A 23,476-nucleotide genomic window follows, 5' to 3' on the forward strand; every position below is an offset into this window, starting at 1 on the left:
CCCAGCTCATGCTCTGTCTCTCTCTCTCTTAAAAATATATAATAAATATTTTAAAAAGTTTAAGAAAAAAAGAGAGGGAGACAGAATTGAAATTGAAAGCAGGCTCCAGGTTCTGAGCTGTCAGCACAAAGCCCAGGCTCAAATATACAAACTGGGGCTCAAATACACAGACTGTTGGGTCATGACCTGAACCGAAGTCCAATTTTTAATTGACTGAGCCACTCAGGCGCCCCTATTTATTTAGTATTTTAGAGAGCAAGAGAGAGCAAGTGTGAGTGGGGGAGAGGGACAGGGGGAGGGGAGAAGGAGGGAGGGAGAGGGAGAGAGAGAGGGACAGAGAGAAAGAGAGAGAGAGAGAATCTTGAGCAGGCTCTGCGCTGAACGTGGAGCCCGACCCAGGGCTCAATTCCCTGGCCCTGGCATCATGACCTGAGTCAAAATCAAGTCAGACAGATGCTCAACTGACTGAACCACCGAGGTGCCCCTAGTCAGTGCATTTAAAGGCTAAGTGGTTAGGTGCATAAAACCTTGCTCTATTGATCTTTTTATTTTTTTAATTTTTTTTGTTTATTTATTTTCGAGAGACAGAGCATGAGCAGGGGTGGGGCTGAGAGAGAGGGAGACCCAGAATCCGAAGCAGGCTCCAGGCTCCGAGCTGTCTGCACAGAGCCCGACGCGGGGCTTAAACTCACGAACCGTGAAATCGTGACCTGGGCTGAAGTCAGACGCTCAACCGAGCCCCCCAGGTGCCCCTACTCTTATTTTAATGGTAGGTTGTTTTTACTTCTGACAGCAGCATAGGGACATGAAGTTTCTTTAGCTTAATATTTTGCCTCATGTCGCTTTATCCTTCTCTTTATTTTAGCCTTTTGCCAAATTTTAAGATGTGTGATTAAGGTAGGAAAGATTCATCATTTTTTTAGAAATTCAAACTCATAGATACTATATTTTTAAGAGGTGAATTTAGTCATGTATGAATGTTTGTTGTGGATGATCTTCCATTGTGTTTTATTGTCTGCTTCTAGTCCTGTCTCAATAACCTTCTATTGAAGTTTATCAAGGTACGCCCCCCCCCACCATGTTTCCTTTCCTGTCCCAAAGATATAAAAGATATTTATATTCTTTTAATGATGACTACTAATTTTTGGACTTTCTTAGGAAAATATCTTTCTTTTTCAAGTGGAAACTCCACATCATTTATTATCACGACCCTCTTACAAACAGAGACTTTCCAGACAATTATCTCTCAGCTGAATTTCAAACCCTATCATTCTGGTTACTGCTATAGAGATTTGGTTCAATTTTTAATATAAAGAATACATATAATTTAAAGGATACATAAAGTGGATTGAGTTTAGCCGCCCAGAGTTAATTAAAGCTGCCAATGGATTGCATAAGGTTACTATGGGAAGGCTGTGATGTATTTGAACTTATTCTTGAGGTGGGGGATAGAAACTCCACCTGAACGAGGCTTGGATAGACTTTAGCCAGATTAAGAACCCAGGACTCTGACTTGTACGTGGGCTAGTTCACTCTGAAAACAGCCCATGGACTCTACCTAAAACTGCCTGCAGAGGGCAGTATTCTTCCCGACATACCCTATCAGCAACCAGAGAACAGTATAGCATTACACCAGGCCGTTCCCCTGGGCAAAGAGCATATACGAACGTGTACGTGTGTGTGTGCACCTGTGTGCATATGTGAGAGCTAGTGGTGGTGGTGAGGATTAGGCAGGGAAATTTATGCTTTTTTTTTTTTGCAGTGACCCAAAATACCTCCCAGAAGAAAGCTTCTCAGTGCATAATAGTAATACCACATCGTTCCAGAGCCCTAATCAGCCAATACTACACAGATACGATTTGCTGAGGTTCTCCCGAAAACCGTGGAAACTGAGGGCTTTCAAAAGGTCCTCACTGTAGGAGCAAGCAGTATTATCTAAGCTGGATTAAAGAGAGTAAAGATATTCTGGAATGATCATCAGTTTTCTGGAAAGCATGCCAGGGACGTGACTTGGGAGAATGAGTCGAGACTTTTGAGAACACAGAGTCAGCAGCTCCACCTTGAATTTGGCTCTTAAGTCCTGAATTTGGTGCAAGCATTGTCCTCCTCCCACGTGCATCTCATGCCGGCCCGGGACAGAAACCATACGGTTGCCATGAACTTCTCCGCAGTGATGAGGAATGGTTGTGCCTTTGCCCGAAGCTGTCATTCCATTCATGCCACGGGATGACGCTTAAGGCTGTGCTATTTCCTAGAGACCAAACTCATAGAAGATGTCCAGAAGCCAGTTCCAATGGGAGGCCAAGAAAGCCTCAGAGAGCCCCGGGGTTAAACCCTACACATCAGGCTAATGAGCCTGAGGGGCTAGTCTAGGTGGAAGCAGGTTGGGTGAAGAGGTTAGAAAGCCCAGGGAATGGCAGGTGATGGGAGGAAGACAGTTCCGGCGGGGGGTTGGGGGGGGGGGCCTGGAGGAAGCATTAGGTCAGGTATCCAGTGAGGATCCCATAGGCTGTCCCTAGTGCAGAGAATTCAGTGTGGACACTTTTAAGGGGACCGTGCATGGCTGCGCAGGAGGGTAAGCTGGCAAAAAGTGATCTCGCTGTGGAATCAGCTGCAGCCCAATTCAGCCTGGAAACGTCAGTGTGGCTCCCATCCCTTAGATTTTCCATTGGAAATTAGTATTGCCTACTTCCCTCCGTCCCCCCCCCCCCCGCTGCCCCGATTCACGTATGTTCTGTAGTTTATCAAAAGACTAACAATAACATGAATTCCTCATTATACATGCAGTAGATAGTTTCATTTTGTAAGGGCTCTAATTTTCCTCCTTTTATATGGTTGTTAAGTTCAGGGCAAAACGCTTATACCAGAGCAGCTTGAAATCTCTGTTTATAGAAGTAACGCACATTTGAAATAATACTGTGATAAGGAAATGCTACAGTCAATTTTGATTCAACACACCGTGTGCACAGAAAGCATCTTGCGCTTCCAAAATTCTCACAGCGTAAGAGAGCCAGAGACAGTAAAAATATTTCTGTAAATGCTTTTGGTCAACAGTCTAAAAGTCATGGAACAGTTTATCCACAATAGCCCCAAATTATTATGCAATAAAAGCAAAGAACCATCACTTCAAAAACAATTCAGGTTAACAAATCCGTTCTCAAGATCCCTACTTCTTCCCGATCAACATGTTAAGCAACGTTCAGCTTATTTCCACACTCAGTTTCTGGTTAAAAATCACATTAAGAGTTGTATGATTTTTACAACTTTGTATTTTAACTCAATGCCGTCCCTTCCATCATGTTAAACACGGAGTACTCAAAACATCAAAACAGCCCATTAATTTTCAAAATAATTTCTCCACAGAGGGGTAGCGTCCAAATTTATAAATGTGTGATAAGGAGAAAAGGAAAAAGAAAGAAAGAAAACCCCGAAACACAAGTCACAGACCAGAAAAAATAAAACAAACTTACTCTCGAGAAATCTGAAGCAAGGAATCCAGAATCACACTTTATCCACTGACGTGGATCCTTGTTTAGAAGAAAACAGTTCACATGTTCCTCCCCGGTCTCTACCACCTCTCCGCAATTTGCTTTAACTGTTTGACTTCTGTGAAAAGTTCCTGCGAAGACAGCCTTCAGAAGTTCTGACCTCAGTCCCGCAGGTCCTGCCAAACCTCACATTCACATGATCTCTCTTGGACTGTTGGGATGTTTTCACTTCTTTTCAGCCAGTTCCTGTAGAGCAGTGAGTAACATTTACACTCTGTTTCCTGGACGTATCATATTATGAAGAGCAATCTTATCAAGGAGGTCCGATATTTCTAAGCTTTCGTCTGGTATGGCCAAGATAACTGTGGACTAATATCAAAATCTAAAGCAGTGCCTTTGAAGGGAAAGTCAACCGTTTAATCAGAGAAAAGCTCCTCTCTACACGGCTCTATGCTGCCTGATTGACATCATCACTTGGATAATCGGGGTTTTCATTTCTCTGTGCCTCATTTTTATTCGGTTCAGAATATTTCTCGTCTCCCTGATGACTTACTCTTTGACCTGTGAATCATCTCAAAGTGTGTTGTTTAATTTCCAAATGCCTGGAGATGTTCCTATTATCTTTTGGTTACTGATTTCTAGTTTCATTCTTTTTTTGTTTCTAAATTTTTTTTAATGTTTATTTTTGAGAGAGAGAGAGAGCAGGAGTGGGGAGGGGCAGAGAGAGAGAGGGAGACATAGAATCCGAAGCAGGCTCCAGGCTCTGAGCTGTCAGCACAGAGCCCGACGCGGGGCTCGAACTGACAACCTGTGAGGTCATGACTTGAACTGAAGTCAGACGCATAACCGACTGAGCCATGCAGGCACCCTGATTTCCAGTTTAAGTCTACTGCGGTCAGAAAATTTACCGCGTATGTCAAATTTGTTAGGACTTGTTTTATGACCCAGGATATGATTTATCTTGGTGAATATTCCTTATGCACTTGAAGAGAGGTGTGTTCTACTGTTGAGTGGGGTATTACATAAATATCTATGAGATCTAGTAGGTCGATGGTGTTTTTCAGTTTTCCTATATTTTTGTTGGTTTTCGGTTTACCAACAGTTGGTCTGTTGATTACTGAGAGAGGAGTATTGAAGATTTTAACAACAATCGTGGACTCTTCCGTTTTTCCTTTCAGGTCTAACTAGTCTTGTGTCATGTACTTTGAAGCTGTCATTTGGTGCCTCCATAGTGAGGACTGGTATGTCTTCCTTGCAAATTGGCTTTTTATCATTATGGAATAACGCCCACCTTCATTCCTGGTGACTTTCCGTGTTCTCAAGTCTACCTTGCCTGCTTTTAATAGGACCATTCCCACTTCCTTTTGATTAGTGTTTCCATGGTATATTTTTCCCATTTTTTAATTTTCAACTATCTATATCATTATATTTGAAGTGACCTTCTTTTAGACAGCTCAAGTGAGGTCCTTTTTGTTCATTTATTTGTTTAATTCCAACCTGATAATATATGTCTTTTAATGGGTGTCTTTAGAGCAGTTACATTTCATCTGACTACACTATTTTAGGAGTCAGGTCTCCCGTTTTGTTATTTGTTTTCTCTGACTTTCATCCTTCTGTTTCCCATTTCCTGCCTTCTTTTGTCTTCTCTGAACATTTTTAGTTTTCCAATTTACCCACTGCGATGGCAAACTACATATATTTGTATACTTATTTCAGTGATTGCCCTAGGGATTATAAAAGACACATTTAGGGGCGCCTGGGCGGCTTGGTTGGTTAAGCATCCGACTTCGGCTCAGGTCATGATCTCACGGTCCGTGAGTTCGAGCCCCGCGTCGGGCTCTGTGCTGACAGCTCAGAGCCTGGAGCCTGTTTCCGATTCTGTGTCTCCCTCTCTCTCTGCCCCTCCCCTGTTCATTCTCTGTCTCTCTCTGTCTCAAAAATAAATAAATGTTAAAAAAAAAATTAAAAAAAAGACACATTTAACTTTACACAGTCTACTTAGAAGAAGCAATATTTTACCACTTTAAGTAGAATATAGAAGTCTTACCATCACATAGGGGCAAAACAGGTACGCAGCCAACAGGGTGTTGCTTAATAGCTAAAACCAGGAGTCAAGAATGGAGAGTAAGAGGCTAAGGGCAGTCACTATCACCCCAGTAAAAAGTTCTTATCACTTGTGTAGTTGCCGGCTCTGAGCTAGTCTTAAGGTCCAGAATCTATTGTCTGAAGAAGCAGTCAGAAGAATCCCCAAACATCTTGACAAGTATATACTCTGATGATTTCCCCTGGGCCTTACTCAAAGGGACCTAGAGCCATTTACTTGGATGACTGTGCACTGGAGAAAGAAAAATCCTCAGACATTTCAAGAGCTACTGGGCATAGGACCTAAATGGACATTGATACCTAGAAAACCAAAATGTCACTATGGCCCCATTGTTAGAATGGGTGCATGAAATTAAGGTAATCCATGGAGTTGTGGTTAAAACCCAGCTTTATGGGGTCCCACTGAGTCTATGAACACAAACACACCCAGTGGCCAGTTCTCTAACACCAGGCATAGCATCCGAACTAATATACTTGGTATTTGGAATAATCCCCATGTTGGGTCCTTGGCCTATGGGTAAGAAGTCTCATAATGGGGTAGAGAAAGTGGATACTTCTGACAATTCCTTCAACCCCACTTCCACCCATGACACTGAATCAAGAACAATACTGTATCTTGAGGAGGGGGAAAGTAGAGACCATTAATGACATAAAGGATACAAAGAGGGCTTCTGGGTGGCTCAGTCGTTAAGCATCTGCTCAGGTCATGATCTCACGGTTTGTGAGTTCAAGTTCCACGAGACCTGCTTCCAGTGAGTCCCGCTTCTCTCTCTCTCTCTGTCCCTCTCTCTCTTCCTCTCTCTCTTTCTCTCACTTGTCCCCACCCCCCCCCCCAAAAAAAAGAATACAAAGAGAGTGTATCTATCTTCATTTAATTTGCCAGTCTCATCCCTCCAGAAACCAGATGGGTCCTGAACAACAACCAGATTGTTGTAAACTCAAACAGGTAGTGACAGTTGCTCTGTCAGACATGGTATCTGTTTCTAGAACAGGTCCATGATATTCAGCTGGTGACTAACCAGATGCCTTGTTTTCTATTCTGATTAGAAAAGAGTTCACACTCAGGTGAATTACACAATAATATTCCTTTATAGTTTTGCCTCAGGGCTATGTTAACTCTCTCGCTTCTGTTATAGTCGTAAGAGACCTAGAGTGTCTCACAGAACATCATATTGATACATCGATAAATGATCTATCAGGACAAGAGATGACATGGGTAAGACACAAATGCTCCAGAGAGTAGGGGACAAATCCCGTGGAGGATAAGGAACCCATCACCCATGACCCATCACTTGAAGGCTTGATGGCTCCAGTGATCAGGGGCGCTCTACATATCTCCTCCAAAGTAAAAGACAATTTGACATATCTTGAATCCCCTACCAATAGAAGACCAGCACCTAGTATGTCTCTTTGGATTCTGGAGGCAACACATTCAACACCTAGTAATACTTCTCTGGCCCATACACTGCCTGACAGGGAAGGATGCCATCTTTGAGTGAGGGCTGGAGTGGGAATGGACTTTCCAGCAGGCACGTAGTGTCCTGCAAATCGTTGCCATTCTGTCACGTGATCTACAGGCCCTATGGTAGGAGAGGGGTCAAGGGCGGGAGAATTCTGTTAAAATGAGAAAGTTCCATTGTGTGGGCTTCCGGTCCTTGGGGAATACATCAGAGACTTACCAGTCTGTGACCTCTTTACCAATGAAGATTTTAGGAGTCAATGGAAATCATTTTGCTCAGTCAACTTCACACATTGTATGAACGTGCATTCTGCTTCTGTAGATAATTTGCATAAAGAGCTTTATGGGTTTATAAAAGCTCCCACCTGCAGCTTCCCATTTGACTTCCATACAACCTAGCGTGTAAACAGGACTAAGAGGCCCCTAGGCTCAGTAAGGTTAGGGGATTTACTCTCAACCACGCATCTCCGAGAAGCCAATGCAGTCTCAGATGACCTGGGATTCCAAATTCCAACCTCTTTCCCAAATGACACAAAGGCATATTAGATGCTTAATCTTCTGCATTAGCAAATAGATCACTGAGGGTCGTACTCAAAACTGATCACCGTTCATTTTATTTTATTTTTGCTTTTATCATAAACCAAAAGGGTGTCCAGGAAATAACCAGAATTGGTGTTTAGTTTTTATATTTGGCACGGAGTATAACAATCAGGCCAAGACCCAACATTGGCCTAAATGAGAGGTGCAATGCTTTTACAGTCCAGTCCCTATGCATTTCCCAGTTTAACATGTTATCAAAGATAACTATCTGTTATCTGTCTGTCTGTTAGCTCTCTTTCTCTCTCTCCCCACCCATCCATGTCTATCCATCTTGGCTATGCCCCGGAAATCTTCTCAATGTCATCACTGACTTTACTTCTGGACTTGCCCTTCTTCTGCCATGAAGACTCACTCCAGCATTTCCATGTAAAATTCTAACACGAGTTCCACGATAGTTTATACCAAATAATTGGTATGACTGTTAAACATTAAGGCATAATATTAAAGCGACGAAAACAACTCTCCTAGAAAATGGCAGAGACTTAAACAAAACCATAGGGTACATGGGCTTTATGGGTCTTCCTACGGGAGCTTCCCCTTCACCAAGCAATCAACTTCCTCATCAAAATTAGCCAAGTCCTGCTATGTGGAGAGCTCTGTCCCTGCTGTCCTCTTCCAGGTTGAATTTCTAACTCCAAAAGGGTAGAATTATTGTACGTCTTGGTACATTCTTATATCCAGATGGTCTGAAAAATCGACCAAGTACAAGTAACAAAGTCAAGGAACAAGATAAAGTAATAAACATTCACGGACTGAGTTTGTCCCAGGGTTGACATGTAGAATGCGTTTGCTTACGTTTGAGAAAATAATAAATGCTTACCCACTGCACATCAAGGGAAGGAAATACTGCTTAGGGAGCTCCTTCCCTGTACATGACCCAGTGTTTTTAACACATTCAGCACAGCAGCAGGAAACAGTAGGAAGCAGGAGGAAGGGACATTTGGAAAAGTTTACATCAGAAGATCATACAGCTGGATATCTGTGGTTTTCTAGGGAACAGATACCCTTCTCTTTCGAGAAACCACTGCCCTAAGCTGGGTTAAACGCTCTTGTTGTTGACCAAAATATTGGCTCGGTAGGGCAGTGAGAACCCAAAGTGGAGCCCAACAGACCCCAAATACACCACCAACAGTGGTGGGCCAGTCCTAGCCACAGTGCCAGTCGGAGAGTGACCAATGACCACGTCACTGAGAAAGTCGAGGTGCTCAGCTTAATTAAAGAATGAAGACAAGATGTGTCACCGTGACCCCAGCTGCTGTCAACAGGCGTCATCAGAGTCTCCCAGGACCAGGAAACCTGAACATTTTCCTTGGAATAGGTGACAAGCAAGGATTCCACCGAACAACGAGAAGGAAAACAGCACAAGGAGGAAGTCGTGAACAGCAAAGCTCGTGAGCTCGAGGAGCAAGAAACATAAAAAAGCAGAAGACTGAGCTGGAGGGAATGATGCAGGATGTCCAGATGTAAAGTGCGACCAACCAAAGGAGAATGTGTTATTCACACTTAGATGAATGGCCTGTTTCTTAATCCATAGTGTAAACCAATAAAATAATATTGGGAACAAAGGGATGTATCTTATATTTTGTCCTTAATGTGTGTGTGTCTATGCTCTAAAAAAGATGATCTCCTCTGACAAAAATACATACAGGTATGTAATTGGGTTTTGTCTTATCTTGGACCAAAAAAATACACAAAACAATGAAAAATCAAATTCAAAAACAAAAAGCACAAAGCAAGAGACAAAGCCATCCCAACAACAACGTACACATGGGTGAACAGAATACCTCACCTCCTTGATTCACGCTCTTGAATTTCAATTTAAGATTGTTTTTTTTTTTTAAATGTTTATCTGTTTTTGAGAGAGGGAGAGAGACGGAGACCGAGAGACAGGGTGTGAGAGGGGGAGGGGCAGAGACAGAGGGAGACACAGAATCTGAAGCAGGCTCCAGGCTCTGAGCTGTCAAGACAGCCCTGACGCGGGGCTCAAACTCACGAACCGCGAGACCATGACCTGAGCCGAAGTCGGACACGCAACCAACTGAGCCACCCAGGCACCCCTCAATTCGAGGTTTTAACATTTGCCATATGATGGCCAAATCCAATAGATCATATACATGGATTATTTTAATGCTTGAAATTCTCTGCTTCCCAAAGTCTAATTTCAACATTCCATTACTTGTTTTGTTTTTTTTTTTTTTTAATGTTTATTTATGTTTGAGAGAGAGGGAAAGAAAGAGAGAGAGGATGGGTGGGACAGGGGCAGAGAGAGAAGGAGACAGATAATCTAAAGCGGGCTCTGAGCTCCTTCGGCTGTCAGTTCCTTCTGGATCTGCTTTCGCTGCACAAGGTCACCTTCTTCCCTGGGGCCACTTGCATCCAGTGGCAACTGAGTGAGGCTAGGATACAAAGCCCAACTGTCCCAACCTGATATGGACAACCCTGGATGGCAGAACTCGTCTAGAGCTCTCCACCAGGTTGCCTGAGGCTTTCTCGCTCTTACATCACCACTCCCACCCTCTTTCTTCTAAGAGATATTCGTCTCTTATTATCTTGCCCTCAAAATTCCAATGTTGTGCACCAGAGAGTCTAACATTTAAGAGCAGAAACGGCCCCAGAAAAGAAATGCACCGGTGGGAACGAAGGCACTAGCAAGTACATATCTATGAGGCATTTGAGACTATGGTGTCTCAGCAAGTAAATACGAGAATGACGATATCGGATGGCTATCGCTAAACACCGTTAACACACCAGAGCTGGGGCCCAGCAATACACAACTGGAAACCAGGCCTGGAAGCCCCAAGACGCTTCAATTACACACAAGAGCCCACGCCTGTAATAAAGGTCTCCCTGTTCTCACACATGCAGGTAAGTTTCTTCACGTGTAAAGTTAGCCAATGATGGTATGATGTCTACAGACAATTTCAGGTCTGTATACAATGACTATATTCTAGCACTGGCTAAAATGCACTCTTAACCCTTAGGTGAGGAGTTTGTATTTAATCGGGCTACCAAAGGGGGCGCCTGGGTGGCTCCGTCGGTAAAGTGTCCAACTTCAGCTCAGGTTATGACCCCGTGGCGGGCTCCGTGTTGACAGCTGGGAGCCTGGAGCCTGCTTCTGATTCTGGGTCCCTCTCTCGCTCTGCCCCTCCCCTGCTCGGGCTGTCTCTCTCTCTCTCAAGAATAAATAAAACATTTTAAAAAATTAAAAAAAAAATCAGGCTACTAAAATCAGGTGCATTATCTCACAGTAAACACCTGATAACTTTTCAATAATTCTTTTTCTGGCTAAACTATTGAAAGGAGAGCCTTCTGCAGCTGTTCATGGAGTAGCTCCAGCTGACCACATGACTCCTCCGTGTTTTCATTCTTTACTACAATTAAATTTTCAGAGATCACACAAATAGCATATGCCACTATTCGTTTGTTTTGATTCCTTCCTTTCTCATGCGTGAATGATTTACAGGTGATCGAGCCACTCAGTTCTGAGTCCTGTGCCCTTTTGCAAATACTCATGGGCTCACGAACTTCAAGCAGAAGTTTGCTGGACCCATCCGATTTTAGACAGGAAGCAGGAGACTGTGTCGGAGAACTGTTTCTACTACAACTCTGCAAAAAAGGCAGGTTAATTTCTTATCCGAAACCATGCAACCATTGCAAAACAAAAATGAAAAGTACATAATGTCAGCCCTAGAATAGCCGCTAAAAATAAATAGATAAATATAACTAATACGACAACTGTGTAGAGAAAGTGGAATACTAACGGTATAAAATCAGTAAAAAAAAAAAAAAAGTAGTAGTAGTAACAAATGGACATAGTGACTGATGTGGAAAACAAAGACAGAAGGAAATGGTAGAAAATCAAATTTCCTGGGGCGCCTGGGTGGCTCAGTCAGTTAAGCATCTGACTTTGGCTCAGGTCACGATCTTGTGGCTCAGGGGTTCGAGCCCTGTGTTGTGGGCTCTGTGCTGACAGGTCAGGGCCCGGAGCCTTCTTTGGATTCTGTGTGTCCCCCTCTCTTTGCCCCTCCCCTGCTCATGCTCTGTCTCTCTCATTCTCTCTCAAAAATAAATAAACATTAAAAACTGCAAAAATAAAAACAAAAGAAAATTAAATTTCCTTATAACCTGCAGCCCATTGACAAATACTTGGGGCAGGCCGAGTATAACTTTTCTCTAGGAACTCCCTACTGTCTTAATATTAATGCTTTGCTGGAGGGAAAAACAACCTTGGCTTGACAACAGCTGGGCCTCCAGGATCCTGGGAGTCTTCTTTAGCACGTGAAAATCTTTTTGGAAACTACCCCAACTCCCAAGTATATAATCAGTAACTTCTCACAATTCCCCGGGCAGCTCTTTCTGGCCACGGGTCCTTGTCCCCGTGCTTTACTAAAGCCATCTTTTTGCACCCAAGACGTCTCAAGAATTCTTTCTTGGCCTTCGGCTCCAAATTCCCATCATCACCCCAAAACCACATCAGTGAGGAGATAGGAAATACAAAATCATGGTAGCTTGAATTCAACCAGTGTCAATAATGACACCAAATACAAATTATGAAAACATTCCGATTATAAGAGGGCTTTCCGGACTTAATTTGAAAAGTCTGCCATAAATACACGCGATCCGCAAAGAACGAAAACACACTTTAAAGACCCAAAGATGAAAACTCAAACACTGGGAAAGAAACACCATGGGAAGACTCATCACGGAAACTGGTGTGGCTCTACTAACTTCAAGACAATAATTATTGCTGGTGAGGGAGGGGTCTTTCCTAATCATGCAGAGGTCAATTCATTAAAAGACATGAACACTAAGTGTATATAGACCTAAGAGCAGAGCTTGAAAACTCATGAATGAAAAAAATAAACAGGACTACCAGCAGCCATATTTATTTAATAAAAAAATGAGTGGAAAGAGAAAAAAAGAAGAAAAGAAAAAAAAAACAGAACAGAAAAGGCCAACAAACAAGCCCACAGTTAAAGCTGCAGATTTCGCGGGGCGCCTGGGTGGCGCAGTCGGTTAAGTGTCCGACTTCAGCCAGGTCACAATCTCGCGGTCTGTGAGTTCGAGCCCCACGTCAGGCTCCGGGCTGATGGCTCAGAGCCTGGAGCCTGTTTCCGATTCTGTGTCTCCCTCTCTCTCTGCCCCTCCCCCGTTCATGCTCTGTCTCTCTCTGTCCCAAAAAAAATAAATAAACGTTGAAAAAAAAAAATAAATAAAGCTGCAGATTTCAACAGCTGTAGCTCAGTAGCTGATAAAATCATTAGATAAAAAGTAACTATATAGGAAATTTGAATACAACCAAGCTTCTTAAACTGACTCCTATTGAGCACTCTAGGCCAAAAAAAAAAAAAAAAAAAAGAACAGATTTAAAAAAAAGATTTTTTTTTTTATCGTTTTATTCATTTTTAAGAGAGAGAGACTGAGAGCGAGCAGAGGTGGGGAAGAGAAAGAGGGAGACACAGAATCCAAAGCAGGTTCCAGGCTCTGAGCTATCAGTACAGAGCCTGATGTGGGGTTCAAACCCACGAACTATGAGATCATGACCTAAGCCGAAGTCGGGTGCTTAACTGACTGAGCCACCCAGGTGCCCCCAGAACACTTAAAAAAAAATAAATGCACATCGACTATTCATCATAGTAGATATATATTAAACACAAAACAAATCTCAATAAGCTTAATAAATTAAAAATATCTTACAAGTGCACTTTGACCAAAAGGGAATTAAATTGAAAATAATAATAGCAATATACCTGGAAAATCCCCAAATAATTGGAAATTAAACAACATACTTATAATAATGAATTTTTCAAAGAATATATTAAAAAGAAAAATATTTTGAAGAGATAAAAATGAAATGCAATGTATCAAAATTTGTGAGAAGCAGCTAAAACAGTACTTAGAGGACAATTTATAGTTTTGGTGACTAGAATAAAATAGGAAAATAATAAAGAAATTCAATGAAACTAGAATTTGTAGTCTTTGCGAAGACTGACAACATCGTTGAGCTCTAGCTAACCTAACCATTAATAAACACACAAACACGCAAATTGTCACTAGCAGGAATGAAAGATTGGCAAAAATACACCAGGTGATTAGTAATAAGAAATCCTATGTAGGTGGGCACCTGGGTGGCTCAGTCGGTTGAGTGTCTGACTTTGACCCAGGTCGTGATCCTGTACTTTGTGGGCTCCAGTCCAGCATAGGGCTCTGTGCTGACAGCTCAGAGCCTGGATGGAGTCTGCTTCAGGTTCTATGTCTCCCTCTCTCTCTACCACTCCCCCACTCTATCTCCCCCAAATAAACATTAAAAAAATTATTAAGAAATCCTATGTAGGAATACTGATATCAAGCAAAATACAACTCAAAGAAAAAAAACTGAACATGACAATTAATTTGTAATAATTATGATTTTTAAAAAATATTTATTTTTGGGAGAGCGCCAACAGGTGAGGGGCAGAGAGAGAGAGGGACATAGGATCGGAAGTGGGCAATGGTCTGACAGGCTGACAGCAGTGAGCCCGATGTGGGGCTCGAACTCACGGAACAGCGGGATCATGACCTGAGTTTAAGTCGGACGCTTAACTGACTGAGCCACTCGGACGCCCTGTATAATAATTATGATATTTATTCACCAAAAACCCAGCAACCAATTTTATAAAACAAAAATTACAGAGATGCAAGGAGACAGAAACAGGGCATCACAATAGTAGAATACTTTAACACACCACCTTGAGCACAAGACAGAGGAAATGGACAAAACATAGGAAGGATCCAGAAGATGGGAACACCATAATTAAAAAGGTACTATATAGGGGCGCCTGGGTGGCGCAGTCGGTTAAGCGTCCGACTTCAGCCAGGTCACGATCTCGCGGTCCATGAGTTCGAGCCCCGCGTCGGGCTCTGGGCTGATGGCTCAGAGCCTGGAGCCTGTTTCCGATTCTGTGTCTCCCTCTCTCTCTGCCCCTCCCCCGTTCATGCTCTGTCTCTCTCTGTCCCCAAAATAAAAATAAACGTTGAAAAAAAAAAAAAAAAGGTACTATATATAGGGGCGCCTGGGTGGCTGAGTCGCTTGAGACTGGACTTTGGCTCAGGTCATGATCTCCTGGTTCGTGAATTGGAGCCCCGCATCCGGCTTACCGTTGCCAGTACAGAGCCCGCTTTGCTCCTCTGACCCCCTCTCTCAGCCCCTCCCCCACTCTCTGTCTCTCAAAAAGAAATACACATTCTATATTGATATATAGATATCAATGCATAAAACTATAGTCATTCCTATACAAAGTTCTATCTGTTTTAAAGATCACAATGAACAAGTTACTTCATGTACTATGTACGTACGTATGTATGGCTGGGCCCGTGTTTGTGTATTTTGCATGTGTGAAAATATTCCTGCAACCTTTCCGTAAATCTGAATTAATGTCAAAATGTATCCTACGTCAATATAAGTAACTTTACGCCCTGATTACAGAGAATACAGCTTCACCTCTCATGCACAGGAACCAGTCACGTACAGTGATCCTCCACTGGGTCACAAAAATCAGTCACCGAGTTCTCTATCAAATAGAAATATTATATAAACAACATTCTCGAAAAGCGATGTGATAAAACTAAGAATTAGCAGCAGAATTTAAAAGGCATTCCACATGGAAACTGCCCAACCTTTTATTAAACATCTCTTGAGTGGAAAGGGAAATAAAAATTGAAGTTAAACATTTTATAAAATGAAATGGTAACAAAACACTACGTATCAGAATTGGTGGCATATATTAGGTTTAAGAAGCAAAGGGACTTACTTATAAGGCTTGTGTCCCACACCTCCAGACGAGTAGATGTCTGCACCCAGGCCAGAATCTTAAATGTTTACCCAGAGTCCTTAACGGGGTTCGATCACGTAAACCCTCCAAATGGTCTCAGCAGCACATTGCTCTCTCAAGGTTGTGACCTTCAAAATGGCTCCCGTGGTGGGCGTGGTGGATGGGGCCTACGTTCCAGGAACAGGGGAGGGGCGAGCAGCCTCTGACTGCTGCGGCCAACCCCGGGGTCTTCCTGATAGCCCCCTCCAACAAATATTCCTATCTGAAAAAAAAAAAATAAAATAAAATACAAATTTAATGTCCAGCACAGAAAGTCAGAAAAAATAACAACAAAACAAACGAAAAAGAAAGCCAAATCAAAGAGCCAAAAAAACAAAAGTAAAAATTAATAAGTGCACAACAGGAAGACAGATCTCACTAATGAACCGAAACTTTTAAATAAATAAATATTTAAAAATATGTTGGGGCTCCTGGGTGGCTCAGTTGGTTGAGTGTCTGACTTCGGCTCAGGTCATGATCTCCCGGTTCATGGGTTCTACCCCTGCTTGGGGCTCTGGGCTGACAGCTCAGAGCCTGGAGCCTGCCTCAGATTCTGTGTCTCCCTCTCTCTCTGCCCCTGCCCCTCTCGCGCTCTGTCTCTCTCTCAAAAATAAAAACATTAAAAAAATTTTTTTTAAAGATGTAAACCACTAACTAACTTAATTATTTGGGGGGGCCTGAAAGAAAATATAGATTAAAATGAATATTTTCTAAAATATAATAGTAATGCGTGCACATGTGTATATGTACATGTATGTGTTTGCACAAATGTAATGCAATTCTAAATAAGAAATGGTACCAAAAAAAAAAAAATCAAAGTGTTACTAAAAAAGATATCAAAATGAAAAATTAGAAAACATTATTTCTTTAAAAAATTTTTTAATGTTTATTTATTTTTGAGAGACAGAGACAGAGCACGAGTGGGGGAGGGGCAGAGAGAGAGAGAGGAAGACACAGAATCTGAGGCAGGCTCCAGGCTCTGAACTCTCAGCAAAGAGCCTGATGCGGGGCTCAAACCCACAAACCACGAGATCATGACCTGAGCTGAAGTTGAATGTTTAACTGACTGAGCCACCCAGGTGCCCCAACGTTATTTCTTAATGATAATGAAAATACAACATATCAGACTTGTGACTATATCCACTTGTGACTATATCCTAAGTAATGATTAGGGGGCAATTTGTAGCTCTAAGTGGATATATTAGAAAAGAAAAAGTTTGAAAATCAGTGATTGAAGCTTCAGTCTTAAGAAGCCAGAAATACAACAGTAAGTTCAACCCGACAGAGAAGTTTAGTTGCCCCAAAGAGAAAGACCGACAAAGTCAGCATTTGATTCTTGAAAAATAATAATAAAATTTTATAATCTACTAGGTCGACTAAGAAAATAAGAGACAAATTACTTATCAGGAATCAAAAGGAAAGTTTCTTTATCAATCCTGCTAATATAGAAAAGGAACAAGGGGGTGCCCAATGGCTCAGTTGGTTAAGCATCTGACTCTCCATTTTGGCTCAGGTCATGACCTCACGGTTCGTGAGTTCGAGCCCCGAATGGGGCTCTGCACTGACAGTGTCCAGTCAGCTTGAGATTCTCTCTCTCCCTCTCTCTGCCCCTCACCCACTTGCACTGTCTGTCTCTCTCTCAAAACAAATAAACAAACTCCATTAAAAAAAAAAAGGAACAGGGGTGTTATAAACTACCATGCCTTAATAAATTTGAAAATTTGGATTAAATGAGAAATCCTTTAAAAAACACACACATGTACACTTACCCAAAGTAACGCAAGAAGATATTTTCAAAATTGAATCATTCTTTCACAATGTAAGGAGTTGAATGTATCACCACAAACCTTTCCCTGGAGGAGAAGAGGGACACATCCAGGTCTCGATGGAAAATTTTTCTAAGAAGTTAACTACTGACGCTTGGCCAAGAGAACACTAGAAGGGCCAGCTAGTAGTTTACAATGTGCCACTTAAAGTGTGAAACGCCCTTGCCAGTACCTGGGGCCACCTTGTTTTCATTGTATAGCGATGTTGGGTTGATAGTTTACCTCTAATTTAACCAGTTACACAGCCTGGTTTGGCTAAATCACCAGCGGGTGGGGTACACATGCGGCTATATACTTTTACCTGGGCTTTCCTAGAACGAGTATTCCTTGGAGTATTATCTTGGTGGCTGATAATTCAAATACAAACAGTTACCTGTGTGATTGAAAAAGGATGATGGGGATCTACTTCTGGAATTTTCTCAGGCCCCCGATACTTTCCCTGCCCCTCCTTTATTTTTTCCTGCTGTACCTTACAGAAATACACACCCCAAAGGGTCTTGTGAGTCCTTTCAATTATCTGCCTCTATACAATTTATGGAATTAGCACCGTGGTAGAAGATTTTTTAAAGTCTCTCTGGCTCCACGGTTTTAATAATGGCCGTGGCTCTGTTTGGGAGAGAGACAAATACAAAAGTTTGCAGAAGAAAGACCTGTTGAAGAACTCCGGTTGCCAGCTGGGTTTTGTAACCATCCCTGGGGGTTGTCGCTAAAGCACCGTAGCCATGGACAAAAGGAAAAGTTTATCTGGGGTTTTGGTGTTGGTATATCTCTATGAATTACAAGTACATTACAAAAGAAATTCTGGCTGAGGTCAGCCAAGAAAATGGTACCCTGGTTGCTTTGGGTTCATTCACCAAAAATGAAAGTAACTAAGAAATAGTGTGGGCCGCCAGAATTGCTGAGTTACGGCTGGCGATTCAGTCTGTAAGAAAGGGACATAACATTGTAAGGAGTTTGGGGGAAATCTGTTTTGATGGCTTGGGTCCCTGTCCCATCAATGATCACCAAAAAGATTATATAGGTAGCAGGCGGTTGGAAGAGAATCAAGACTACCCAAAGATGGGGAGATGTGGTCAAAGAGTTAGGATGTTTTGTGAACGATCTTAAGGAACTCCCTCTTTTTATTTATTTGTTTACTTATTTACATTTATTTATTTAGAGAAAGAGAGCATGAACACTGAAGAGGCAGAGACAGAGGGAGGGAGAGAGAATCCCAAGCAGGCTCTGTGCCATCAGCACAGAGCCCGATGCAGAGCTCAGTCCCCCGAAGTGTGAGATCATGACCTGAGCTGAAACCAAGAGTCAGATGCTTAACCAACTGAGCCACCCAGGGGCCCCAAGGAACCCCCTGGACCCTCTACTGAAGCAGATTTTACACATGAATGTCAAAGATACACCCAAGTGGAAGGGAAGGTTAGGGTCTCAGTCAGACCCTCAGGTTGCAGCAGCTTTTGCAGAGATTTGTATAAAGGGACAGACTCCCCATCCCCAGCTTATTAGCCAGGGTAAATGTGGGCTTGTATAACGCATAACGAAAAAAGAATTGTACAACGCCAGTCATACATAGGAAGTGGAAGACTCCTTCGGCCGTCGACCGTGTAGAAGCTTAATTAAAAATGACTTGAAAGTGGAAGAAATGAATAGAGTAATTGCTAACATTTTAATGGAAAACTAAAGAGAGTAGATGATCCAGATGTTCCACCAACCTGTAGAGCTGCAACTGAACTGGTGAAGGTTCCTCTTTATGCTGCCATCAGGGACTTTTTAAATATTTGATGAGCACTCAAAGGAGGAATCTACAGTTCCTGCAAAGCCAGAGTCACCTGATATGGTGGGGGACAAAGGAGAGAATTATGATCCGGACCGATGGGAGGGCCAGGGTCTCTTGGCCCAACTCCTGAAGACAGCTTGGTGTCATGAGCAGTGAGGTATAGACGATCTTGCTGGAAACTTTTTCCCAGACTTCCCTGATGTCACATTTCTTGCACACATCTTGGTGGATCTTCAGGCAAAGAAGCATATTCCATGTGATTGAGAAAGAAGCCTAGGGCACTATTTCCAGAGCCCAATGCTTGCCTATGCTTTTCTCTGATCTAGCATATCCTTTACCTTTAAAAGCTTATGTGAGGAGTCTGAGTGTCCCTTCCGACATCTGACCTGGTGTGATCCACCCAAGTTTCCGACGTGTTTTAGGAGGCCAGCACTATTTGCATACCAAAGTCGGACAAGGGCATGTCAAGAAATGAAAATGATAGAGCAACATGCCTCGTCAGCATGGATGCAAAGTCCTAACCAAATGTTACCAAATCAAATCCCGGTAACCATGGCTTAACTGGCCACGAACTGGTCCGAGAAGGCAAGGCTGGCTAGCATTCCAAAATCCAACCATTTAATTAATCATCATAACCACTAATGATGAATGATGATTTCACTAGAAGAAAAAAATCATTTCGTAACGTTACCTACGCATTCATAATAAAAACTATCTGCAGATTAAGAAAAGAAGGGAATCTTTCCATACGATGAAGGATTTAAAAAAAAAACACAGCTAATATCGCTCTTCATGGTGAAATAGAGAATGCTTTACCTCTGTGAGTGGGAAAAAGAAGGATGTCCACAATCAGTATCGGTATTCAGCATTGTTGTCTTAGCAGTTCACAAATGGAGAAAAATGACTTAGAAGTCATAATTAAAAAAATTTTTTTTTCAACTTTTATTTATTTTTGGGACAGAGAGGGACAGAGCATGAACGGGGGAGGGGCAGAGAGAGAGGGAGACACAGAATCGGAAACAGGCTCCAGGCTCTGAGCCATCAGCCCAGAGCCCCACGCGGGGCTCGAACTCCCGGACCGCGAGATCGTGACCTGGCTGAAGTCGGACGCTTAACCGACTGCGCCACCCAGGCGCCCCGAAGTCATAATTTTTAGAAGGGAAAAGTTAAAACTTATTCAGAGGAATATTTTCATAACCTTGGGAACAACAAAGTATTTTTCAAGCAGGACCATCCAAGGGTGCCTGGGTGGTCCAGTCAGTTGAGCATCCGACTCGGGCTCAGGTCATGATCTCACAGTTTGTGAGTTCGAGCCCCGCGTTGGGCTTGCTGCTGTCGGCACAGAGCCCACTTCGGATCCTCTGTCTCCCTCCCCCCCCCCCCCGCCCCTCCCCTTCTTGCGTTGTCTCTCAAAAATAAAACAAAAAAAAAATAAAGCAGGACTATCCACGAATGAAATTCCATTTGTGAAAAGGAAGAGTGAGAAACTAAAAATCACAAAATAAGAGAACACACCCATTGTGTACTTCCACCGTAGATCTATCTATCTATTCAGCAAAGGATTCATATTAATAATATACGTGAAATAGCACAAGTCAATAAACGAAAAGCATACAATTTGATTTTTTTAATGGGTAAAAGATCTCAATAGGTATTCAAGCAAAAGAACTTCCAAATGGCCAATACGTATGAAAAGATGTTTAACGTCATTAGTCGTCTGGAAACGTAAATTAAAATCATGTACACACACCAGAATGCCTGTTATTAAACCGAGAACAATGTGGGCGGCTCAGAATTCTCACATACTATTGATATGACTGTAAATTTGTACGACCACTTTTCATAACTGTTTGATAGTATCTACTACAGGTAGGTAAGTGTCCACTCTAAGACCAGCACTTGGGAGTGTAGGCATAGATACCTAGAAATGAGTGCTAACGTCCATCGAAAGACCTATAAAAGGATGGTCACAGCAGGTTTATTCATAATAGGCTGAATGGGTACATAAATTATGGTGTATTTATACAGCGGAATACCACACGACAACAAATAAAAGTGACCCATTGCCATGCTGATTTCACAGATAATGTTGAGTTAAAAAAAAAAAAAAGGAAAAATATGATGTGCAGAGACACAACACAGAGGCTGTGACCCTGGGGCGGGCTCAGCCATGTGCCTCTGTTCACGTGGTCACTGCCATTGCCCAGCCCTTGCTCTGCCTCTCCACTACAGGAAGAACTATGCTGTGCTTCTCGGAGAACTTATAACATTATAATTATAATATTGCAGCTTTATCATTCCAAAACATTTTCAGTAAGTTAAAACAGCATAATTCTTTTTTAGAAACAGAGGGTATTTGAGGCTTCCGGGCTGTTCCAGCAGAAGCTTGCACTTGGCTGAGGGCTGAAGTTCCTCCTCAAAATCATCCAGTTCCTGCTCTTTGGAGAGGTCCAAGAAAACCTCTTCTGGAAACGAATAGAATAGAAGGACGCCACACGGCCTCCAGTAGCTCTGGACTGAGTGCAGTGTCTACTCACAGATGGTACTTTTATATTCACGGCTGATATAAAATCACAGATCCTGGGGCACGTGGGTGGCTCAGTCAGTTGAGCGTTCAACTTGGGCTCAGGTCACGATCTCGAGGTTCATGAGTTTGAGCCTTGTGTTGGGCTCGCTGCTCTCAGACAGTCAGTGCAGAGCTCGCCTCGGATCCTCTGACCCTCTCTTTCTGCCCCTCCCCTGCATGCACGCTCCCCAAAATAAAACTAAATGCTTAAAAATTAATAAGTAAATAAATAAAATCACGGAGACCGACCCACCTGCTCCAGGGTGGGCTGTGAAAGGCCGTACTCCTCCAGGCTGAAGCTCCGTTTAACTGCGGAAGGGTGGGCACGCTTTAGGAGTTCGGATATTTTAAATCTAGGTGGTTACTACATCACCTTAGGACACAAACAGAAAATACGGGCAAATCTTAAATGAGGTGAGGCGACCGGCCCCATCTTTCAAAGTTTACTGTTTTCAATGTATTTGCTTTTTTTTTTTTTTTTTTTAAAGTTTGTATTTTGAGAGAGACAGAGAGGGCGCAGGTGGGGGAGAGAGAGAGAGGGAGAGAGAGAATCCCAAGCAGGCTCCACACTGTCAGTGCAGGGCCCGACGCGGGGCTTGAACCCATGGACCCGTGAGATAGTGCCCTGAGCCGAAATCAAGAGCATGCTGATTTGCTTAGCCAATGGAGCCACCCACATACCCCGGTAGTGAGCACATCTTCTAGCTAACAGACACACGTCTGCTTAGGTCTGGGGGATGGAAGGCACTTGGGTTACGCTTGCGTGGTGCCCACTTTTTGAGATCTCTGAGGGGGGAAACAGCCCCAAGGTTTCCGTCCCTGCACGTGAGCCAGTGCTTAGCAGAGCTGACTCGGCACCAGAAGGAAGGAAGGGAGGAAGCAACACGTAGAAAAGGGAAGCGTCGGAAGATTGCAGAGAGGGTGGCTCAGTCGGTTGAGCCTCCGGCTTTGGTTCAGGTCGTGATCTTGTGGTCGGTGAGTTTGAGCCCCGCGTCGGGCTCTGTGCAGAGCCTGCTTCGGATTCTGTGTCTCCCTGTCTCTGCCCCTCCCCCTCCCCCACTCACACTCTATCTTTCTCAAAAATCAACATTAAAAATAAATACATACATACATAAATAAATAAGTTTATAAAAGACCGCTATGGCTATCGAAGGAACAGATAGATGGCTCTCGGGCTTTTTTTTTTGTTTTTCCCAAAAGCCATTACAACTTGCCTCTAATCGAGTTGAAAATATCCTTGGAGTTTAACAAAATAGACAGGGAAGTGCAGGTACGGTCCCTCTAGGAGCCCAGCAGATTGGAAATGTGCCGCCACATGTCCCAGGCCAAGAGTGGTCTCAGCGTCGATCTGGGGAGCGCTGTGAATGACCACATGGCCCAGAAAGTCGGGGTGCTCAGTCTGGAGAAGACGATGGTGTCACAGCGACCACAGATACCGTCCCCAGAGGTGAGAAGAGTATCTCTCTTCCCGCCGGATGGGATGCGGCCCAGTAAAGCCAATTACATCTCCAAATTTACCCTTGCATTTTGTTTTTTAACAAGGGGAAAATATGTTGTCTCTGTCCTGTGATCTCCGTCCCTCTGGCAACCCTGAGCTTTCTGATGGTTTGGCCTCATTGCCTTTTTTTCTTTTTATGTTTATTTATTTTGAGAGAGAGAGAGAGAGAGAGAGAGGGAGGGAGAGGGAGAGGGAGAGAGAGAAAGAGTGGGGGAGGGGCAGAGAGAGAGGGAGACACAGAATCCGAAGCAGGCTCCACGCCCTGAGCCTGGACGTGGGGCTCGAACCCCTGAAACGTAAGATCATGACCTGAAC

At 43.1% G+C, this 23,476-nt stretch overlaps 1 protein-coding gene across 7 annotated transcripts in view; it reads right to left on the reverse strand.

The window, feature by feature from the left end:
• The window catches only part of LOC122485824 (ABC-type organic anion transporter ABCA8-like), a 94,703-nt gene that overhangs the window by 68,899 nt on the left and 2,328 nt on the right, over positions 1–23,476 (reverse strand). For 5 of the 7 annotated variants that reach the window (XM_043585111.1, XM_043585114.1, XM_043585109.1 and 2 more), the window contains exons 2-5: positions 21,917–22,036; positions 19,033–19,149; positions 15,441–15,723; positions 3,471–3,734 (exon numbers count right to left, since the gene is read on the reverse strand). The gene's annotated coding sequence lies outside the window, so the exon portion shown is untranslated. Of the gene's footprint in view, positions 1–3,470; positions 3,959–15,440; positions 15,724–19,032; positions 19,150–21,916; positions 22,037–23,476 lie in introns of those variants that run through there. The other 2 variants (XM_043585113.1, XM_043585112.1) reach the window with 2 other exon arrangements.

This window comes from Prionailurus bengalensis, chromosome E1 (assembly GCF_016509475.1).
Source record: "Prionailurus bengalensis isolate Pbe53 chromosome E1, Fcat_Pben_1.1_paternal_pri, whole genome shotgun sequence".
NCBI lineage: Eukaryota > Metazoa > Chordata > Mammalia > Carnivora > Felidae > Prionailurus > Prionailurus bengalensis.